At 44.2% G+C, this 20,896-nt stretch overlaps 1 long non-coding RNA gene across 1 annotated transcript in view; it reads left to right on the top strand.

Annotated features, from left to right (window-relative positions):
* The window catches only part of LOC136788761 (uncharacterized), a 74,639-nt gene extending 55,912 nt beyond the window's left edge, over positions 1-18,727 (top strand). Inside the window, exon 2 of the long non-coding RNA XR_010827369.1 lies at positions 3,114-18,727. This is a non-coding gene — a long non-coding RNA (uncharacterized lncRNA). The remainder of the gene's footprint in view (positions 1-3,113) is intronic.
* Positions 18,728-20,896: the final 2,169 nt, after the last annotated feature.

Below are 20,896 nucleotides of genomic sequence, written 5' to 3'. Positions count from 1 at the left end.
ACCGCCTAAAACACCTCGAAAGGTAGGCCCCCTCTCACATTTGGAAAACAAAGGGACGTCTCGCCCCACGACAACTAAATTGACCCCCACGCGGCCTGGTAATAATAAAATGACGTCCATTCCCACTCCTACTCCCACTGTGATAGGAAGAAATAGGGATGATTCTTCCTTAAGTAGAATGTGGAAAATTATTGAAGCCAGCTATCAACTCCTTAATCAAACAAACCCGGAAATTACAAAAAAATGCTGGTTATGTGTCAGTGCCCAGCCTCCATATTACGAGGCAATAGGGGATATGGGTGCACTCGAATACTCGAATGAATCAAACCCCAGCAAATGTAACTGGGGGCAGGAAATCGGGATCACTCTAACACAGGTGACAGGGAAAGGTAGGTGTATAGGAACAGTCCCAAGAGGGAAAAGAGATTTATGCAGTATTACAGAAGATAGAAAACAACCCTCTAATTGGTTGATTCCGGCTAATAATACTCGATGGGTATGTTCGTCTTTAGGGGTAACTCCGTGTCTGTCTTTAAAATTGTTTAATTCGTCCCGCGACTTCTGTGTACAGGTAGTAATTATACCAAGAATTCTGTACCATTCTGAAGAGTATATATACATGCAACACACAATACCACAATTTAATCTAAAAAGGAGGGAACCGGTAACAGCTGTTACCCTAGCCACTTTAATGATTTTAGGGACCGCGGGAGCTGGAACGGGGATTGCATCCCTAGTTAAACAAAGTCAAGAATTTACCTCTTTACGAGTTGCTGTGGGTGAGGACTTGGCTCGCATAGAGCAATCGATAACGGCCCTAGAAAAGTCAGTCAGGTCATTATCTGAAGTAGTGCTCCAAAATCGCAGAGGACTGGACTTGATATTCTTACAACAAGGAGGACTTTGCGCAGCCCTGCGAGAAGAGTGTTGCGTATATGCTGACCATACAGGAGTAGTAAGGGACACTATGACAAAACTCCGAGAAGGATTAGAGAAACGAAAAAGGGAACACGAAGCTCGCCAGAGTTGGTATGAATCTTGGTTTAATTACTCACCTTGGCTTACAACATTGTTATCTACTATTGCTGGACCATTATTGTTGCTAATATTTGTGTTGACTTTTGGCCCATGTATCTTTAACCGGGTAATTGCTATTGTAAAAAGTCGACTGGAGGCTGCACATTTGATGCTTATACGTGCTAAGTATGAAACTGTAGATCAGGAAGAAGATACTGAAACCTTGATGATGTGTAAAAAAGCTTTGGAAGAATTTAATGAACAAAATAAGTAGCCTAAAAGAAAAAGGAGGGATTGTAATGGGTAAGATGTATTTGTTCATTGTATAAAGAAATAAAAAAAAAAAAAAAAAAAAAAAGAAAAGGGATAAGATGGTTATAAAATAGCAGTCTGGGCTACTCCTGCCTCAGGAAAAGGCAAACCCATTCGTGGAATTGCTTTTGCTCAGGGACCTGGATGCACTTGGTGGGTAATGCAAAAGAATGGGGAGGTCCGGTGTGTACCTCAAGGGGATTTGATACTGGGTGAGAATAGCCCATGAGTTGAATTGTAGTATGTTAATTATTATATAATACTGTATGTCATCACTACCATGATTGCTATATATCATAGATGAAAATGGTGATTAATTAGAATGTATTGGACAGAGTGTAACCTGAGCATGACATAAATGGTATGGAATAAGGGGTGGATATCTGTCCTGGTTCCAGTTAGGACAGAGTTAAGTAGCTCATAGTAGCTGGTAGGGTGCTATGTTTTGGATTAGGATGAGAAGAGCGCTGATAACATGCTGATGTTTTAATTGTTGCAGAGCAGTGTTTACACCAGGCCAAGGACTTTTCGGCTTCTTGCTCTGTCCTGCCAGCGAGCAGGCGGGGGGTGCAGCAGGAGCTGGGAGGGGACAGACCCAGGACAGCTGACCCAAACTGGCCAAAGGGGTATTCCATACCATCTGACGTCATGCTAAACAATATATAGGGGTGGCTGGCCGGGGTGGGGGGGGCCGGCTGCTCGGGAATAGGCTGGGCATCGGTCAGCGGGTGGTGAGCAATTGCATTGTGCATCACTTGTTTTCTTACACATTATTATTGTTAATACTATTACCATTATCACTATTATTATTATTATTGTTATTATTATTTTCCTGTCTTAATAAACTGTCTTCATCTCAACTCACAGGCTTCACTTTCCCGTTTCTCTCCCCCATCCCAGAGAGGGAGGGGGGAGGGTGAGCGAACGGCTGTGTGGTGTTTAGCTGCCAGCCGGGTTAAACCACAACACTCCCTTATACCTTTGTAAGGAATGGTCCAGCAATTCGTGCCACTAAGGGGTTTGAAGGGTTAACATTGAGGCCTGGGTTTAGGCGAGAAGAGAACAAAGGGATTTCTTCAGAGAAAAACTGCTGACTTTGCACGGACATGCAGTAACTTCTGACAGCCGGCCAAGAGACCACTAGATAAGGAGGAAGAATATGAGCCTCCCTGTCCGAGCGGCCCCCGAGAAAGTAACAGAGACTGATAAGCAGGCGCACCTGGGAGGACTTCGGATTCGGGAAACCAATTATGATAACCCTGCCTCTTCTAGAAGTAGTAATGAATATGTATTAGCCTAGGAGCATAAAAACCAGCCGCCTTACGTAACAGGGGTGCGTCCTGGTGGAGCAGAGACTCCCGGCGCACCCAGCGCTGTTTGCTTGCCTCTATTCGTTTAATAAATTGTAAACTTTGATTGTAATCCTATTTGGGACTCAGTCATTTATAACAATTGGGGGCTCGTCCAGGATGGTCTTGGTTCCTGAATTCTGACTTGATCTAGGAGGGGCGCCCCCACCATTTGGTGGCTCCTGTTCGAGTCAGGTCGGGGCTAATGCCATCTCGAACCTGAATAAGGGCAAGCAAAGATTTAGATTTTTTTATGAGCTCCCTTTGCCGGCTGCAGCACTATATTTTGCCCGTAATTCTGCGCGCGAAGATCCGAACGAAGACGACGGAGTCGTAAGTATTTAAGGCGTATACCGTTCGGTTGGGTGGGATTCGGTTGCCTGTGTGTGTGAGAGTGTGACTGAGACGGAACGTAGTTCCAAAGCGATTGTGGAGGTCTTCTAACCGCGGTTCCAATCTCCCGCGAGGGACTTGGCCGGTGAAGGACCGAAGCGATTCCTATAGGATTCGTGGGTGGGTGATAGGTCCTAAACCCCCTGCAAGACACTCTCACTAAGGCAACCAAGGGCTATAGGAATTGCCACAGTAAAATTCCTAGATGGGTCAGACAAAATTGAAGACCCGGGACCAGAGAAAAGGGAGCAAATTACCAGACATACCACCAGAAAGTCCATTAGGGACAATGATTAGAAATTGGAACGATAGGGGCCCCAGAAAAGGGAAAAAGTAAATTAAAAATGGTTCAGTATTGTATGACAGAATGGCCGAAGGAGCCTTTAAGACCACATGTCTTTTGGCCCGTTTTCGGATCCTTTGAAGACTGGGTTTGCCAGGCCTTAAATATACATGTTAATTCAAAGGAACCTTTTAGCCAGGAGGAAAGTGATTATGCAGGATTATGGATCAGGACCTCACGTCCTTTTCCAGCCTCAATATTTACACTAAAAGCAGACGAGAAGTTTGACGAAGAAGAGAACAAAAAAATAAAAAATAAAAAAAAAAGGAAAAAGAAAAAGATGATGAATGGGAGTCATTGGATAACCTACCACCTCTATATCCTAACAATCCACCCCCGGTGGTGCATCTTGTAATCCGATTTTGTTCTTAAATGTTTTGACTGTGTCAAGGAGGAAGGTGGGAGCATTATCTAAGTAACAGTTTAGAAGTTTTGGTATATTCGCGGTGGTGTTCGGTCAGTTTCCCAAGTATCGGGGGAGAGGGGCTGACTGATTATCAAAGTGGTAGAACGGAGAGTCACTTCTTCGGTGGTTCGGGCCTGAGCCCTGGGAATTTGGTAAGAAGGGGGAGAGCGAATTTATTTAGGCCTCAATACCTTTTTAAACCCCCATCTTGACGGATACACAGGAGTGATTCCTTGTTTTGAGTAGGCTTACTAACAAAGTGCATGAGAAAAATTAGCATTTGGCTTGAAATTCGGTCTTGTTGAAATGTAAATTTTGTGGAAAAGGTGGTATTGTTTGTCTAGAAGACAGAAGGCTGAGTGCTTCAGGTGTTTTTCCGAAGTCCTGCGGATTTATGATTGGAATGGGGCTCATTAATAATCTGAAATAGTAAAGTTTGTATGTGGAAAGAAGAGTTTAATCCCAGAGAACTGGGACATTTGGGAAGAAGATTAGGAAAAGATAGAAAAAACCTGCAATAAAAAGGTTTGCGTGGAAATTGAAACAAGGGACAGTAACTAATATAAATAAATAAAAGGGAATGGGAAATCAAGGAAAAGGGGAAAATCCAAAAAAAAAGACGTCCTAAAAAAAAAAAAAAAGCCTCCTTGGGTGCATATTGGCACATTGGAAGGATATTGTTAGAAATGGGGGCACAGAAAGCAAGAGGACTTTCACTAAGTATTGCAATCAATGGTGGCCACTATATAAACTAAATGGCCACTTTATGGATCAATCGACTATAACAGTGTCTTGCAATTAATGTTTTTGAGGAGAGAAGGAAAATAGGATGAAATGTTGTATAGTGATATGTTGTTTCAGCATGTTGGAGGGAAAAGGTTTGGAATTAAGTTGGCCCCTGACTGAGCCTTTGGTGTTGGCATTAGAAAAGTACGGGCTGGAGAAAGATAAAGGAAGTGTTAAAAGGATTGTTGAAGGTGTTAAAGGTTGTGTGGCATGTAGTATTTAACAGAGCTGTTTGAAGTTGAATGAGCAGGGAAAGAGGATGTAGGAATGTTAATAGTTCCGTCTCAACCCGAGGCTGAGATCTCTAAATCGCGGGTGTGAGCCCTCTGGGGCAGAGGGACCGTGATGGGTCCGAGAGAGTTGTCGTGGAAACAGAAAAGCAGCTAACTCTTGAAACAACCTGAGTTCCTGTGTGAGCTCAGATTGCCAATGGGACCGCTCAGGGAACTTTCAACGATTGCATTCCCCTGACCGACCCCCTCACTGAGACCCTAATCACCCCGGAAATTATGTAAATACTAAAATCTGGTTAAATTGGCTATTGGGAATTGAGAATCTGTTCCAACAAGGTCCAAAAGAAACCCCTATGGAATTTATGGAATTTTTGAATTTCTGGACCAACTTTGAAATGCAATGAAAAAAAAAAAAAAATGGACCTGGCTTTAAAAAAAAAAAAAAAAAAAGAGAGAGAGAGAGAGAGGCAACTGGCTAGCCTCTTTCCAGGGCAATCGGCCCCTGATATCAGAAAGAAATTGTCTTAGGCTGCAGGACAAACTTACAACAGTCAGGAATGATGGGGACCTGGGGCATCTACCCTAGCAGGTCCACTAGTTGAAATAAAGCCAGGAAACGAAGACAGAGGCTTGAATTTTTTGTTGGTTATGTGTAATGGGTAAGATGTATTTGTTCATTGTATAAAGAAATAAAAAAAAAAAAAAAAAAAAAAAAGAAAAGGGATAAGATGGTTATAAAATAGATAGTATTTTACACGAGGTTGGGACAGAGCTTCCTGATCATAATAGAACCTTGATATATGATGACAAAGTTGGGGAGGGGGGGGATTTGCTAACTATCTGTAAGGAATTTGGGAATCTGCGAGGGAGATAAGGTTGCACAATGTTGCCTCAATGAAGGGGAGGCTTATTAGGCAGATAACAAGAAGGGGGGGTGTTGGGTAAACATCCTTGAACAGGTACAAAGACTCTGTGAAATACCCCATCGCAAGACATCCTGTCTGCTACTTCACTCCCCCCCCTTTGGACTGCATAGCCGCAGCTGGTTCAACAAGCCCGGACAAGCTGGAACTCGGATACTATAAAACAGCACCCCCGGAGAAGGAAAATTGTGCGCCGCTGCGGAGTCGGAACTCCCCGGCCGCCCAGCGCTGTTTTGCTTCTGCTTGCTTACTTAATTAATTAATAAATTCTGTGATTAATAACATTTATTAACAGACCGACTTCGTATGCGAGTCTGTTCATAACAATTTGGTGCCGTGACTCGGATAGGCAATTTGATTGAGGACTCCCCTTTGGGGGTGGCGCCCCGCCGATTTTGGCGGCCCTCGAAGCAGGAAGTCTCATTCAGGCCTTCACCGACGAACCTCAAAAATTAAGCAGAAGCAAATAAAGCCGGCAAACCCTTAGCAATCTTTGTGCACGAAGACCGAACGAAGACCCACGGGGTGGGTAAGTATAGGCCGGTGATCCGTTCGGTAAGGGTGGGGAATCCCGGAGTACGGCTTCTGAGACGGCCAATCGTGGCCGAAGCGAGTGCGGACCCCTCGGTAGTGCGGTTCCCACATCCCGCGAGGGACTGGGCCACGAAAAGGGGGAAGTGTGTGTGTGTGTGAGTGAAGGTACTCCGGAAGATGGGACAGAAGAAAAGTAAGCCTTCTGGTCCCATGGGTGGGGGAAATAGCGGTAGGAATATTCCTCCTATTCCCCCGGATAGCCCGCTGGGGCTAATGATTAAGATTTGGAGTAATTCCCCTTCTAGGCGGGGAAAAAGTAAAGTAAAAATGATTCATTATTGTGTAGAGATCTGGGGTAATAAGCCCATAAAGGGGGACAGTGTGTTTTGGCCCCTTTTCGGTTCCTTTGAGGATTGGATATGTCAGGCTCTAAATATTTATGTTAATTCAAAGGAACCATTTAGTTTAGAGGAAAGCGAATACGCACATTTATGGATAAATTTTGAAACTGGGACCCAGTTATACCCTCTAAAAGAAAAAGGAGGGAAGGGAAAGAAGAGAGATTTGGAAGTCCCAGTTGCGCCACCTCCCTACGTGCCCTCTTTGCCAACAGCACCCTCTGCTGCCGAATCTGAGGATTCGGATGACAGTGCCTCGGTCCAAGGGAGACGAGGGCCAGTAACTAGAAGCCAGACTCGTCGCGCTAAAGAAGGGTTGTACCCCTTGCGGGAGATTGCAATGGGGGGACCTCAACCAGGGATGGGATATGTAGCCGTCCCCATTAATTCAGGAGACGTTAGAGACTTTAAAAAGGAGATGGGAAGTCTCTTAGAAGACCCGTTAGGAGTAGCCGAACAGGTAGATCAGTTTTTAGGGCCAAACATTTATACTTGGGAAGAATTACAATCTATTTTGGGAATATTATTTACATCAGAAGAGAGAGGAATGATAAGGAGAGCAGGTATGCGAATTTGGGACCAGCAACATCAGCAAGGTCCTGCTGCTGATATTAAGTGGCCAATGCAGACACCTAACTGGAATAACCAGGATCCAATACACAGGGGCCACATGCAGGATCTAAGAACAATCATAATACAAGGAATCAGAGAATCTGTGCCCAGAGGACAGAATATAAATAAAGCATTCAGTGAACAACAGAAAAAGGATGAAACTCCAACAGAATGGATGGAGAGACTTCGTAAAAGTCTGCAATTATACAGTGGGTTAGACCCAGGTACCCCGTTAGGGGAAGCATTACTTAAGACACAGTTTGTGGCTAAGTCTTGGATAGATATCAGAAAGAAATTGGAAAAAATAGAGGATTGGCAAGATAGAGGTCTGGACGAATTATTAAGGGAAGCACAAAAGGTGTATGTTCATAGGGAAGATGAGAAGGAAAAGAAGCAAGTGCGAATGATGGTGGCAGCGGTGCGAGAAGGATCCAGAAGGGCTGGCAATGAACAAAGATGGAGGAATGAAGGGTTTACTAGAAGGAATAGGAAAGAGAAAAAGGGTGCCCAGGAAAGAAGAGATGTGACCTGTTTTTACTGTAATAAGAAGGGTCACATGAAAAGGGAGTGCCGACAGAGGAAAGAGGATGAGAAAATGTTTAGAAATGAATAGGGGTGTCAGGGGCTCTATTTGCTGGGGACCCAAAGGAACAGTGAGCCCTTGATAAAGTTACGAGTGGGCCCCCAGCGCGAGGAAATCGAATTCCTCATAGACACGGGAGCTGAAAGATCAACTGTCCAGACATTACCTTTAGGATGTAGAACTTCAAAGGATAGAATACGGGTAATAGGAGCAAAAGGGGAGCCTTTTGGGGTCCCCGTTATAAAAGAGGTACCGATTGAATTGGGATCAAAAAAGGGTACGGGGCATCTGCTTCTTGTGCCAGAAGCCGAATATAACTTATTAGGTAGAGATTTGATAATAGAATTAGGCATAGGACTAGAGGTAGTAGAAAAGAAACTGGAAATAAAGCTGTGTCTTCTTCGGGTAGAGGATGAGAAAGAGATAGACCCCGAGGTTTGGTATACCTCGGAGAGCGTTGGAAGGTTAAACATTAAACCATTTAAGGTAACTATCAAAGAGCCAGAAGTACCAATCAGGATAAAACAATACCCCTTGTCTGAAGAGGGTAGAAAGGGTCTGAAGGAAGACATACAACGATTATTACAACAGGGGTTGTTAGAACCCTGTATGTCTCCTTTCAACACCCCTATATTACCAGTTAAAAGAAAGGATGGTAAATACCGATTGGTACATGATTTGAGAGAAATTAATAAGAGAACTATAACCAGATTCCCCGTGGTAGCAAACCCACATACCTTATTGAGCCAATTAAGCCCAGAGGACAAGTGGTACAGTGTAATAGATTTAAAGGATGCTTTCTGGGCCTGTCCTCTTGATGAGGACAGTAGGAATTATTTTGCCTTTGAATGGGAGGATCCCGACACTCACAGGAAACAGCAACTAAGGTGGACAGTGTTACCTCAGGGGTTTACAGAATCTCCAAACTTGTTTGGCCAGGCCCTGGAGCAAATTCTAGAGGATTACGATAGAATGCCAGGGACCAAAATGATCCAATATGTAGATGACTTATTAATAGCGGGGAAAGATGAGAAAATCGTACGACAGGCAAGTATAAACTTGCTGAATTTTTTGGGCTCACGGGGACTAAAGGTTTCAAAAGCAAAATTACAATTCGTGGAGGAAGAAGTAAAGTATTTAGGCCATTTATTAAGCAAAGGAACAAAGAAATTAGACCCTGAAAGAGTTAGAGGTATTTTAGAACTCAGGGCACCAGAGACGAAAAAACAAATCAGGCAGTTGCTAGGATTGACAGGGTACTGCAGACAGTGGATAGAGGATTACAGCGGGAAGGTAAAATTTTTATACAACAAATTGAGTAACGAGGGCCATCTTAAATGGACAAAAGAGGATGAGGAACGACTGATGCTCCTAAAAGAAGAACTCGTGAATCCACCGGTTTTAAGCTTTCCCGAATTAAAGAAGCCCTTTTTCCTGTTTGTTAATACTACAGAAGGAACTGCGTATGGAGTACTGGCACAAGAATGGGCAGGATGTAAAAAGCCTGTGGCCTATTTGTCAAAATTGCTAGATCCAGTCACTAGAGGCTGGCCAAACTGTTTACAAGCAATTGCAGCAGCGGCCTTATTGGTTGAGGAGGCACAAAAGATTACCTTTGGAGGAGAAATTAGAGTAATATCTCCCCACAACATTCGCGGAGTGTTGCAGCAAAAAGCAGACAAATGGATCACCGACGCAAGGCTGTTGAGATACGAGGGGATATTGATCTCTTCCCCAAGATTGACTCTAGAAACTGCGCCAGTACAAAACCCTGCGCAATTTCTCTACGGAGAAACAAATGGCCATCTAGAACATGATTGTCTCAGCAACATCGAAGAACATACGAGATTAAGACCGGACTTAGAAGATACCGAATTGACTCATGGGGAACAGATATATGTGGATGGATCCTCTAGGGTAATAGAAGGGAAAAGAAAATCGGGGTATGCCCTGATAGATGGGAAAACATTTAGAGTCATAGAATCAGGACCCCTCAGTCCGAGTTGGTCAGCTCAGGCTTGTGAATTATATGCAATGTTAAGGGCTTTGAAATTATTGAAAGATAGAAGCGGAACCATCTATACGGATTCAAAATATGTTTATGGGGTAATACACACCTTTGGAAAAATTTGGGAAGAGAGGGGACTTATAAACTCCCAGGGGAAAGGACTAGTTCATCAAGAATTGATTGTTAGGGTTTTACAAGCGATTAGGGAGCCAAAAGAGATAGCGGTGGTACATGTAAAAGGTCACCAGCGTGGACTGACCCCGCAAATAAGGGGAAACAATCTTGCTGATCAAGAGGCAAAGCGGGTAGCCCTCATGACTAACTATGTAATAACAAAAAGGGCGGATTGCCCAACTTGTGGAGAGGATTTAAAGAGGGAACCTTGTTATGGGTGTTGGAAGAATTGGGGGATGGATGGAGTAGAATGTAATTGTTCAAAGGAAGAGAGCCCTCCTTACAAAAATTGTTTCAAACATGGCTTGCAAATGTCTTTGATAGGAGGGACTTTCTTCTCCCCCTTGTTGTGTTTTACTGTGCAAGAAAAAGGGAAAATGATACAAATGGGAATTAAGGAAAATAAGGAAGGGAGATGGTTGCTACCTGATGGGAGAGAGGTATTGCCTAAATCAGTAGCTGTGAGGGTGCTACGGAGATACCATGATCAATCCCACTGGGGAGTACAGGCCCTAGTGGACCAATTTGCATACAAGTATATGTGTATTGGAATATATGATATAGCAAAGACAATAGTTAATGGATGTATAACTTGCCGAAGGGTAAATGCCAAAAACATAAGGAAAAGGATTATGGGAGGAAGGGAATTGGCCCATCGACCCTTCGCAAAAATTCAATTGGACTTTACGGAACTCCCCAGAGTAGGGAGATATAAATATTTGCTCGTGATAGTAGATCATTTGACTAACTTTGTCGAGGCATTCCCTACGGCAAGGGCAACGGCACAAACAGTAGTAAAAATTTTACTGGAGAACATAATCCCTCGATACGGAGTTATTGAAATGATAGATTCTGATAGAGGGCCTCACTTTGTGTCAAAGGTTATACAAGAAATTATGAGAAACTTAGGAATCAAGTGGGAATACCACACTCCTTGGCACCCTGAGAGCTCGGGAAAAGTAGAACGAATGAATGGGGAAATTAAGAAACAACTTACTAAATTGATGATAGAAACTAAAACCTCATGGATAAAATGCTTACCTCTTGCTTTGCTAAACCTGCGTACGAAACCCCGAACTGATCTGGGGTTGTCACCATTTGAAATGCTATATGGGATGCCCTATGACTTAGAGATACCCGTCGATCACCCCCACATTCAAGATGAGAGTTTGAAGTCTTATTTAGTACAGTTAGGGAACAGAAGGAGGGAATTGCAGAAAAGGGGTCTGGTTATACAACGCCCTCCTCTGGATATGGCAATACACAATATACAGCCTGGGGACCAGGTCTTGATTAAAACTTGGAAAGAAACTGCATTGACCCCACGTTGGGAAGGTCCCTATATTGTTTTGCTAACTACAGAGACTGCTGTCCGGACTGCTGAACGGGGATGGACGCACGCCAGCCGAGTTAAAGGGCCAATACAGAACGACAGGTGGGAAGTGACTTCCGGCTCTGAGGACTTAAAGCTGACTCTGCGACGAACTCGGTAGGCATTACTGGGAAGGGGTGGAGGCTCCATGGTCCCTGAAGAATACTACTGCTGCCGAGAAGAATCATAACCCCGTAGGTGGTAGCACCCCATCTGACGGGCGAGGCAGAGTGGTAAAACAAGTGGGAATGGACCTTCACTACCCCCTGTGGTGCTTGGGGTTATTCGCGATGGTCATGCCACCCACCGCTGGTCAACACCACCCGCATCAGCCTTTCTTGTGGAGCTTGATAAGACTTTTCGATACTATGGTCGTACAGCAGATTGTTACGCCAGGGGCTCCCAGCTTTAAGACTGATCTCTGCAACCTCACAACGACTTTGGAGCTATGTAACAATCAGTCAGATTTCTACTTATGCCCAGCTTCTAACCCAGGGAAAAGCTACTGTAATTCCCCAGCACAGTATTACTGCGCTTATTGGGGTTGCGAAACTATAGCCACAGCATGGAATCCAGGCGGGGGAAAAGATAAATATTTAACTGTCCAATTTGGGCCTCAGGGTTGCAGTAATCGGAACACGGTTGAGGCAGTCTATCACCGTGGAACAGGGACCGTACAAAAAGGGAATTGCGCGTTTTTGTGGGTTAACGTAACTAATCCGATGGATCCGGGGTGGATCCTTGGAAGGACTTGGGGAATAAGGTATTATGAGAAAGGAGCTGATAGAGGGGAAATAATTTTAATAAAGAAGGAAGAACCGCCTAAAACACCTCGAAAGGTAGGCCCCCTCTCACATTTGGAAAACAAAGGGACGTCTCGCCCCACGACAACTAAATTGACCCCCACGCGGCCTGGTAATAATAAAATGACGTCCATTCCCACTCCTACTCCCACTGTGATAGGAAGAAATAGGGATGATTCTTCCTTAAGTAGAATGTGGAAAATTATTGAAGCCAGCTATCAACTCCTTAATCAAACAAACCCGGAAATTACAAAAAAATGCTGGTTATGTGTCAGTGCCCAGCCTCCATATTACGAGGCAATAGGGGATATGGGTGCACTCGAATACTCGAATGAATCAAACCCCAGCAAATGTAACTGGGGGCAGGAAATCGGGATCACTCTAACACAGGTGACAGGGAAAGGTAGGTGTATAGGAACAGTCCCAAGAGGGAAAAGAGATTTATGCAGTATTACAGAAGATAGAAAACAACCCTCTAATTGGTTGATTCCGGCTAATAATACTCGATGGGTATGTTCGTCTTTAGGGGTAACTCCGTGTCTGTCTTTAAAATTGTTTAATTCGTCCCGCGACTTCTGTGTACAGGTAGTAATTATACCAAGAATTCTGTACCATTCTGAAGAGTATATATACATGCAACACACAATACCACAATTTAATCTAAAAAGGAGGGAACCGGTAACAGCTGTTACCCTAGCCACTTTAATGATTTTAGGGACCGCGGGAGCTGGAACGGGGATTGCATCCCTAGTTAAACAAAGTCAAGAATTTACCTCTTTACGAGTTGCTGTGGGTGAGGACTTGGCTCGCATAGAGCAATCGATAACGGCCCTAGAAAAGTCAGTCAGGTCATTATCTGAAGTAGTGCTCCAAAATCGCAGAGGACTGGACTTGATATTCTTACAACAAGGAGGACTTTGCGCAGCCCTGCGAGAAGAGTGTTGCGTATATGCTGACCATACAGGAGTAGTAAGGGACACTATGACAAAACTCCGAGAAGGATTAGAGAAACGAAAAAGGGAACACGAAGCTCGCCAGAGTTGGTATGAATCTTGGTTTAATTACTCACCTTGGCTTACAACATTGTTATCTACTATTGCTGGACCATTATTGTTGCTAATATTTGTGTTGACTTTTGGCCCATGTATCTTTAACCGGGTAATTGCTATTGTAAAAAGTCGACTGGAGGCTGCACATTTGATGCTTATACGTGCTAAGTATGAAACTGTAGATCAGGAAGAAGATACTGAAACCTTGATGATGTGTAAAAAAGCTTTGGAAGAATTTAATGAACAAAATAAGTAGCCTAAAAGAAAAAGGAGGGATTGTAATGGGTAAGATGTATTTGTTCATTGTATAAAGAAATAAAAAAAAAAAAAAAAAAAAAAAGAAAAGGGATAAGATGGTTATAAAATAGCAGTCTGGGCTACTCCTGCCTCAGGAAAAGGCAAACCCATTCGTGGAATTGCTTTTGCTCAGGGACCTGGATGCACTTGGTGGGTAATGCAAAAGAATGGGGAGGTCCGGTGTGTACCTCAAGGGGATTTGATACTGGGTGAGAATAGCCCATGAGTTGAATTGTAGTATGTTAATTATTATATAATACTGTATGTCATCACTACCATGATTGCTATATATCATAGATGAAAATGGTGATTAATTAGAATGTATTGGACAGAGTGTAACCTGAGCATGACATAAATGGTATGGAATAAGGGGTGGATATCTGTCCTGGTTCCAGTTAGGACAGAGTTAAGTAGCTCATAGTAGCTGGTAGGGTGCTATGTTTTGGATTAGGATGAGAAGAGCGCTGATAACATGCTGATGTTTTAATTGTTGCAGAGCAGTGTTTACACCAGGCCAAGGACTTTTCGGCTTCTTGCTCTGTCCTGCCAGCGAGCAGGCGGGGGGTGCAGCAGGAGCTGGGAGGGGACAGACCCAGGACAGCTGACCCAAACTGGCCAAAGGGGTATTCCATACCATCTGACGTCATGCTAAACAATATATAGGGGTGGCTGGCCGGGGTGGGGGGGGCCGGCTGCTCGGGAATAGGCTGGGCATCGGTCAGCGGGTGGTGAGCAATTGCATTGTGCATCACTTGTTTTCTTACACATTATTATTGTTAATACTATTACCATTATCACTATTATTATTATTATTGTTATTATTATTTTCCTGTCTTAATAAACTGTCTTCATCTCAACTCACAGGCTTCACTTTCCCGTTTCTCTCCCCCATCCCAGAGAGGGAGGGGGGAGGGTGAGCGAACGGCTGTGTGGTGTTTAGCTGCCAGCCGGGTTAAACCACAACACTCCCTTATACCTTTGTAAGGAATGGTCCAGCAATTCGTGCCACTAAGGGGTTTGAAGGGTTAACATTGAGGCCTGGGTTTAGGCGAGAAGAGAACAAAGGGATTTCTTCAGAGAAAAACTGCTGACTTTGCACGGACATGCAGTAACTTCTGACAGCCGGCCAAGAGACCACTAGATAAGGAGGAAGAATATGAGCCTCCCTGTCCGAGCGGCCCCCGAGAAAGTAACAGAGACTGATAAGCAGGCGCACCTGGGAGGACTTCGGATTCGGGAAACCAATTATGATAACCCTGCCTCTTCTAGAAGTAGTAATGAATATGTATTAGCCTAGGAGCATAAAAACCAGCCGCCTTACGTAACAGGGGTGCGTCCTGGTGGAGCAGAGACTCCCGGCGCACCCAGCGCTGTTTGCTTGCCTCTATTCGTTTAATAAATTGTAAACTTTGATTGTAATCCTATTTGGGACTCAGTCATTTATAACAATTGGGGGCTCGTCCGGGATGGTCTTGGTTCCTGAATTCTGACTTGATCTAGGAGGGGCGCCCCCACCATTTGGTGGCTCCTGTTCGAGTCAGGTCGGGGCTAATGCCATCTCGAACCTGAATAAGGGCAAGCAAAGATTTAGATTTTTTTATGAGCTCCCTTTGCCGGCTGCAGCACTATATTTTGCCCGTAATTCTGCGCGCGAAGATCCGAACGAAGACGACGGAGTCGTAAGTATTTAAGGCGTATACCGTTCGGTTGGGTGGGATTCGGTTGCCTGTGTGTGTGAGAGTGTGACTGAGACGGAACGTAGTTCCAAAGCGATTGTGGAGGTCTTCTAACCGCGGTTCCAATCTCCCGCGAGGGACTTGGCCGGTGAAGGACCGAAGCGATTCCTATAGGATTCGTGGGTGGGTGATAGGTCCTAAACCCCCTGCAAGACACTCTCACTAAGGCAACCAAGGGCTATAGGAATTGCCACAGTAAAATTCCTAGATGGGTCAGACAAAATTGAAGACCCGGGACCAGAGAAAAGGGAGCAAATTACCAGACATACCACCAGAAAGTCCATTAGGGACAATGATTAGAAATTGGAACGATAGGGGCCCCAGAAAAGGGAAAAAGTAAATTAAAAATGGTTCAGTATTGTATGACAGAATGGCCGAAGGAGCCTTTAAGACCACATGTCTTTTGGCCCGTTTTCGGATCCTTTGAAGACTGGGTTTGCCAGGCCTTAAATATACATGTTAATTCAAAGGAACCTTTTAGCCAGGAGGAAAGTGATTATGCAGGATTATGGATCAGGACCTCACGTCCTTTTCCAGCCTCAATATTTACACTAAAAGCAGACGAGAAGTTTGACGAAGAAGAGAACAAAAAAATAAAAAATAAAAAAAAAAGGAAAAAGAAAAAGATGATGAATGGGAGTCATTGGATAACCTACCACCTCTATATCCTAACAATCCACCCCCGGTGGTGCATCTTGTAATCCGATTTTGTTCTTAAATGTTTTGACTGTGTCAAGGAGGAAGGTGGGAGCATTATCTAAGTAACAGTTTAGAAGTTTTGGTATATTCGCGGTGGTGTTCGGTCAGTTTCCCAAGTATCGGGGGAGAGGGGCTGACTGATTATCAAAGTGGTAGAACGGAGAGTCACTTCTTCGGTGGTTCGGGCCTGAGCCCTGGGAATTTGGTAAGAAGGGGGAGAGCGAATTTATTTAGGCCTCAATACCTTTTTAAACCCCCATCTTGACGGATACACAGGAGTGATTCCTTGTTTTGAGTAGGCTTACTAACAAAGTGCATGAGAAAAATTAGCATTTGGCTTGAAATTCGGTCTTGTTGAAATGTAAATTTTGTGGAAAAGGTGGTATTGTTTGTCTAGAAGACAGAAGGCTGAGTGCTTCAGGTGTTTTTCCGAAGTCCTGCGGATTTATGATTGGAATGGGGCTCATTAATAATCTGAAATAGTAAAGTTTGTATGTGGAAAGAAGAGTTTAATCCCAGAGAACTGGGACATTTGGGAAGAAGATTAGGAAAAGATAGAAAAAACCTGCAATAAAAAGGTTTGCGTGGAAATTGAAACAAGGGACAGTAACTAATATAAATAAATAAAAGGGAATGGGAAATCAAGGAAAAGGGGAAAATCCAAAAAAAAAGACGTCCTAAAAAAAAAAAAAAAGCCTCCTTGGGTGCATATTGGCACATTGGAAGGATATTGTTAGAAATGGGGGCACAGAAAGCAAGAGGACTTTCACTAAGTATTGCAATCAATGGTGGCCACTATATAAACTAAATGGCCACTTTATGGATCAATCGACTATAACAGTGTCTTGCAATTAATGTTTTTGAGGAGAGAAGGAAAATAGGATGAAATGTTGTATAGTGATATGTTGTTTCAGCATGTTGGAGGGAAAAGGTTTGGAATTAAGTTGGCCCCTGACTGAGCCTTTGGTGTTGGCATTAGAAAAGTACGGGCTGGAGAAAGATAAAGGAAGTGTTAAAAGGATTGTTGAAGGTGTTAAAGGTTGTGTGGCATGTAGTATTTAACAGAGCTGTTTGAAGTTGAATGAGCAGGGAAAGAGGATGTAGGAATGTTAATAGTTCCGTCTCAACCCGAGGCTGAGATCTCTAAATCGCGGGTGTGAGCCCTCTGGGGCAGAGGGACCGTGATGGGTCCGAGAGAGTTGTCGTGGAAACAGAAAAGCAGCTAACTCTTGAAACAACCTGAGTTCCTGTGTGAGCTCAGATTGCCAATGGGACCGCTCAGGGAACTTTCAACGATTGCATTCCCCTGACCGACCCCCTCACTGAGACCCTAATCACCCCGGAAATTATGTAAATACTAAAATCTGGTTAAATTGGCTATTGGGAATTGAGAATCTGTTCCAACAAGGTCCAAAAGAAACCCCTATGGAATTTATGGAATTTTTGAATTTCTGGACCAACTTTGAAATGCAATGAAAAAAAAAAAAAATGGACCTGGCTTTAAAAAAAAAAAAAAAAAAAGAGAGAGAGAGAGAGAGGCAACTGGCTAGCCTCTTTCCAGGGCAATCGGCCCCTGATATCAGAAAGAAATTGTCTTAGGCTGCAGGACAAACTTACAACAGTCAGGAATGATGGGGACCTGGGGCATCTACCCTAGCAGGTCCACTAGTTGAAATAAAGCCAGGAAACGAAGACAGAGGCTTGAATTTTTTGTTGGTTATGTGTAATGGGTAAGATGTATTTGTTCATTGTATAAAGAAATAAAAAAAAAAAAAAAAAAAAAAGAAAAGGGATAAGATGGTTATAAAATAGATAGTATTTTACACGAGGTTGGGACAGAGCTTCCTGATCATAATAGAACCTTGATATATGATGACAAAGTTGGGGAGGGGGGGGATTTGCTAACTATCTGTAAGGAATTTGGGAATCTGCGAGGGAGATAAGGTTGCACAATGTTGCCTCAATGAAGGGGAGGCTTATTAGGCAGATAACAAGAAGGGGGGGTGTTGGGTAAACATCCTTGAACAGGTACAAAGACTCTGTGAAATACCCCATCGCAAGACATCCTGTCTGCTACTTCACTCCCCCCCCTTTGGACTGCATAGCCGCAGCTGGTTCAACAAGCCCGGACAAGCTGGAACTCGGATACTATAAAACAGCACCCCCGGAGAAGGAAAATTGTGCGCCGCTGCGGAGTCGGAACTCCCCGGCCGCCCAGCGCTGTTTTGCTTCTGCTTGCTTACTTAATTAATTAATAAATTCTGTGATTAATAACATTTATTAACAGACCGACTTCGTATGCGAGTCTGTTCATAACATTATGGGAGCTTCTTTCTCTGTGTTAATTAGGCTGTAAATGTAATAGGAGCAACATATTCAGTGTTAAATAGTTTAAAAGGACGATTAGGAACTAAGACAACTACAATAATTGGAGCCACAGGGAAAGAGGAGGAATGGTCATTCTTACAACCCCTTGATTTGCGTTTTGGGGGTAAGGAACTAACCCATGAATTTTAGTATGTACCAGAATGCCCGATGCCACTCTTGGGACGGGATCTATTAGCCAACTTAGATGCAACAATAACCTTTGAGGATGGAGAATTAATAATGAAGGTACCTGAGTCCAAAGTAGGCCAAATCCTAATGATCAAAGATAAACCCTTTGTTAATATTCCAAGAGAAGTAGAAAATGCAGTTATAGCAACAGTACGGGAAACAGATGTACCAGGGAAGTCGAAACTGGCACAACTGGTAAAGGTGGAATTAAAGGAAGGAGCCAAACCTGTTTGAATCAAACAATATCCACTTAAGATAGAAGCTAGGCACGGGAATGGTGAAAATTATTGACAAATTTCTCAAATATCAGATTCTGGAAGAATGTAAATCGGAATACAATACTCCAATTTTTCCAGTAAAGAAGCCGAATGGCGAGTATAGATTTGTACAAGATCTTAGAGCAATAAATGAAATAACAAAGGATATTCACCCGGTAGTAGCTAATCCTTACACATTGTTAACATCTGTGAAAGGGAAATATAAATGGTTTACCGTGATAGATTTAAAGGATGCCTTCTTTTGCATACCTCTTGATAAAGCTAGTAGAAAATTATTTGCCTTCAAATGGGAAAACGTATTGAAGTTTTTGGACCACATATGGTAACAACCGTTTTGGAACAAAGGGGGGGGGGGGCACTGGTTATCACCCAGCTGGATGATGAAATATCAGGCAATCCTAACTGAACAAGATGACATAACCTTGAAAACGACTAGCCTGTTATATCCAGCAGTATTTCTAGGAACCGTTCCAGAAGAAGGACCGTTGGAACACAATTGTGTGGAAATAATCGAACATACTCATGCCAGCCACAAAGATTTGAAGGATGTACCCCTTGAAAGGTATTCAGTGGGAATACCACACTCCGTGGCACCCACAAAGCTCAGGGAAAGTAGAAAGGATGAATCAAACAATAAAACAACAATTGGCTAAGTTAATGATCGAGACACAGCTGCCCTGGACGAAATGCTTACCATTGGCACTTTTAAACATAAGAACTATAAAGAACATAAGTCCTCGTGGGGGACTTCAACTTCCCAGACATATCCTGGAAACACAACACGGCACAGAGAAAGCAGTCTAGGAGGTTTCTGGAGAGCGTGGGAGATAGCTTCCTGACGCATCTGGTCAGCGAACCTACCAGGGGTGGTGCCCCGCTAGACCTTCTCTTCACAAACAGAGAAGGACTGGTGGGAGATGTGGTGGTCGGAAACTGTCTTGGGCAGAGCGCCCACGAAATGGTAGAGTTCTCTATTCTTGGCGAGGCCAGGAAGGGGACCAGTAAAACTGCTGTATTGGACTTCCGGAGGGCTGACTTTGAGCTGCTCAGGACGCTGGTTGGCCGAGTCCCTTGGGAGGCGGTTCTGAAGGGCAGAGGAGTCCAGGAAGGCTGGGCGCTCCTCAAGAAGGAAATCGTGATTGCACAGGAGCGGTCCGTCCCCACGTGTCCAAAGACGAGCCGGCGTGGAAGAAGACCGGCCTGGCTCAACAGAGAGTTGCGGCTTGTGCTTAGCAGAAAAAAGAGGGTTTATAATCTTTGGAAAAAAGGGCGGGCCACTGAGGAGGACTACAAGGATGTAGCGAGGCTGTGCAGGGAGAAAATTAGAAAGGCCAAAGCTCATCTGGAGCTCAACCTGGCTTCTGCCGTTAAAGACAACAAAAAATCCTTTTACAAATATATCAACGCGAAACGGAGGGCTAAGGAGAATCTCCATCCTTTACTGGATGCGAGGGGAAACCTAGTTACTAAGGATGAGGAAAAGGCTGAGGTGCTTAATGCCGCCTTTGCCTCAGTCTTTAGCGGCAATACCGGTTGTTCTCTGGATACCCAGTGCCTTGAGCTGGTGGAAGGGGATGGGGAGCAGGATGTGGCCTTCGCTATCCATGAGGAAATGGTTGGCGACCTGCTACGGAGCTTGGATGTGCGCAAGTCGATGGGGCCGGATGGGATGCACCCGAGGGTACTGAAAGAACTGGCGGAGGAGCTGGCCGAGCCGCTTACCATCATTTATCGGCAGTCCTGGCTATCGGGGGAGGTCCCGGTTGACTGGCGGCTAGCCAATGTGACGCCCATCTATAAGAAGGGCCGCAGGGCAGACCCGGGGAACTATAGGCCTGTCAGTTTGACCTCAGTGCCAGGAAAGCTCATGGAGCAGATTATCTTGAGGGTCATCACGCGGCACTTGCAGGGCAAGCAGGCGATCAGGCCCAGTCAGCATGGGTTTATGAAAGGCAGGTCCTGCTTGACGAACCTGATCTCCTTCTATGACCAAGTGACGCGCTTGGTGGATGAGGGAAAGGCTGTGGATGTGGTC

This window comes from Anser cygnoides, chromosome W (genome assembly GCF_040182565.1).
Source record: "Anser cygnoides isolate HZ-2024a breed goose chromosome W, Taihu_goose_T2T_genome, whole genome shotgun sequence".
Lineage (NCBI taxonomy): Eukaryota > Metazoa > Chordata > Aves > Anseriformes > Anatidae > Anser > Anser cygnoides.
Note: the sequence above shows the minus strand (reverse complement) of the source record. Positions and strands in the feature narration are given on the sequence as shown.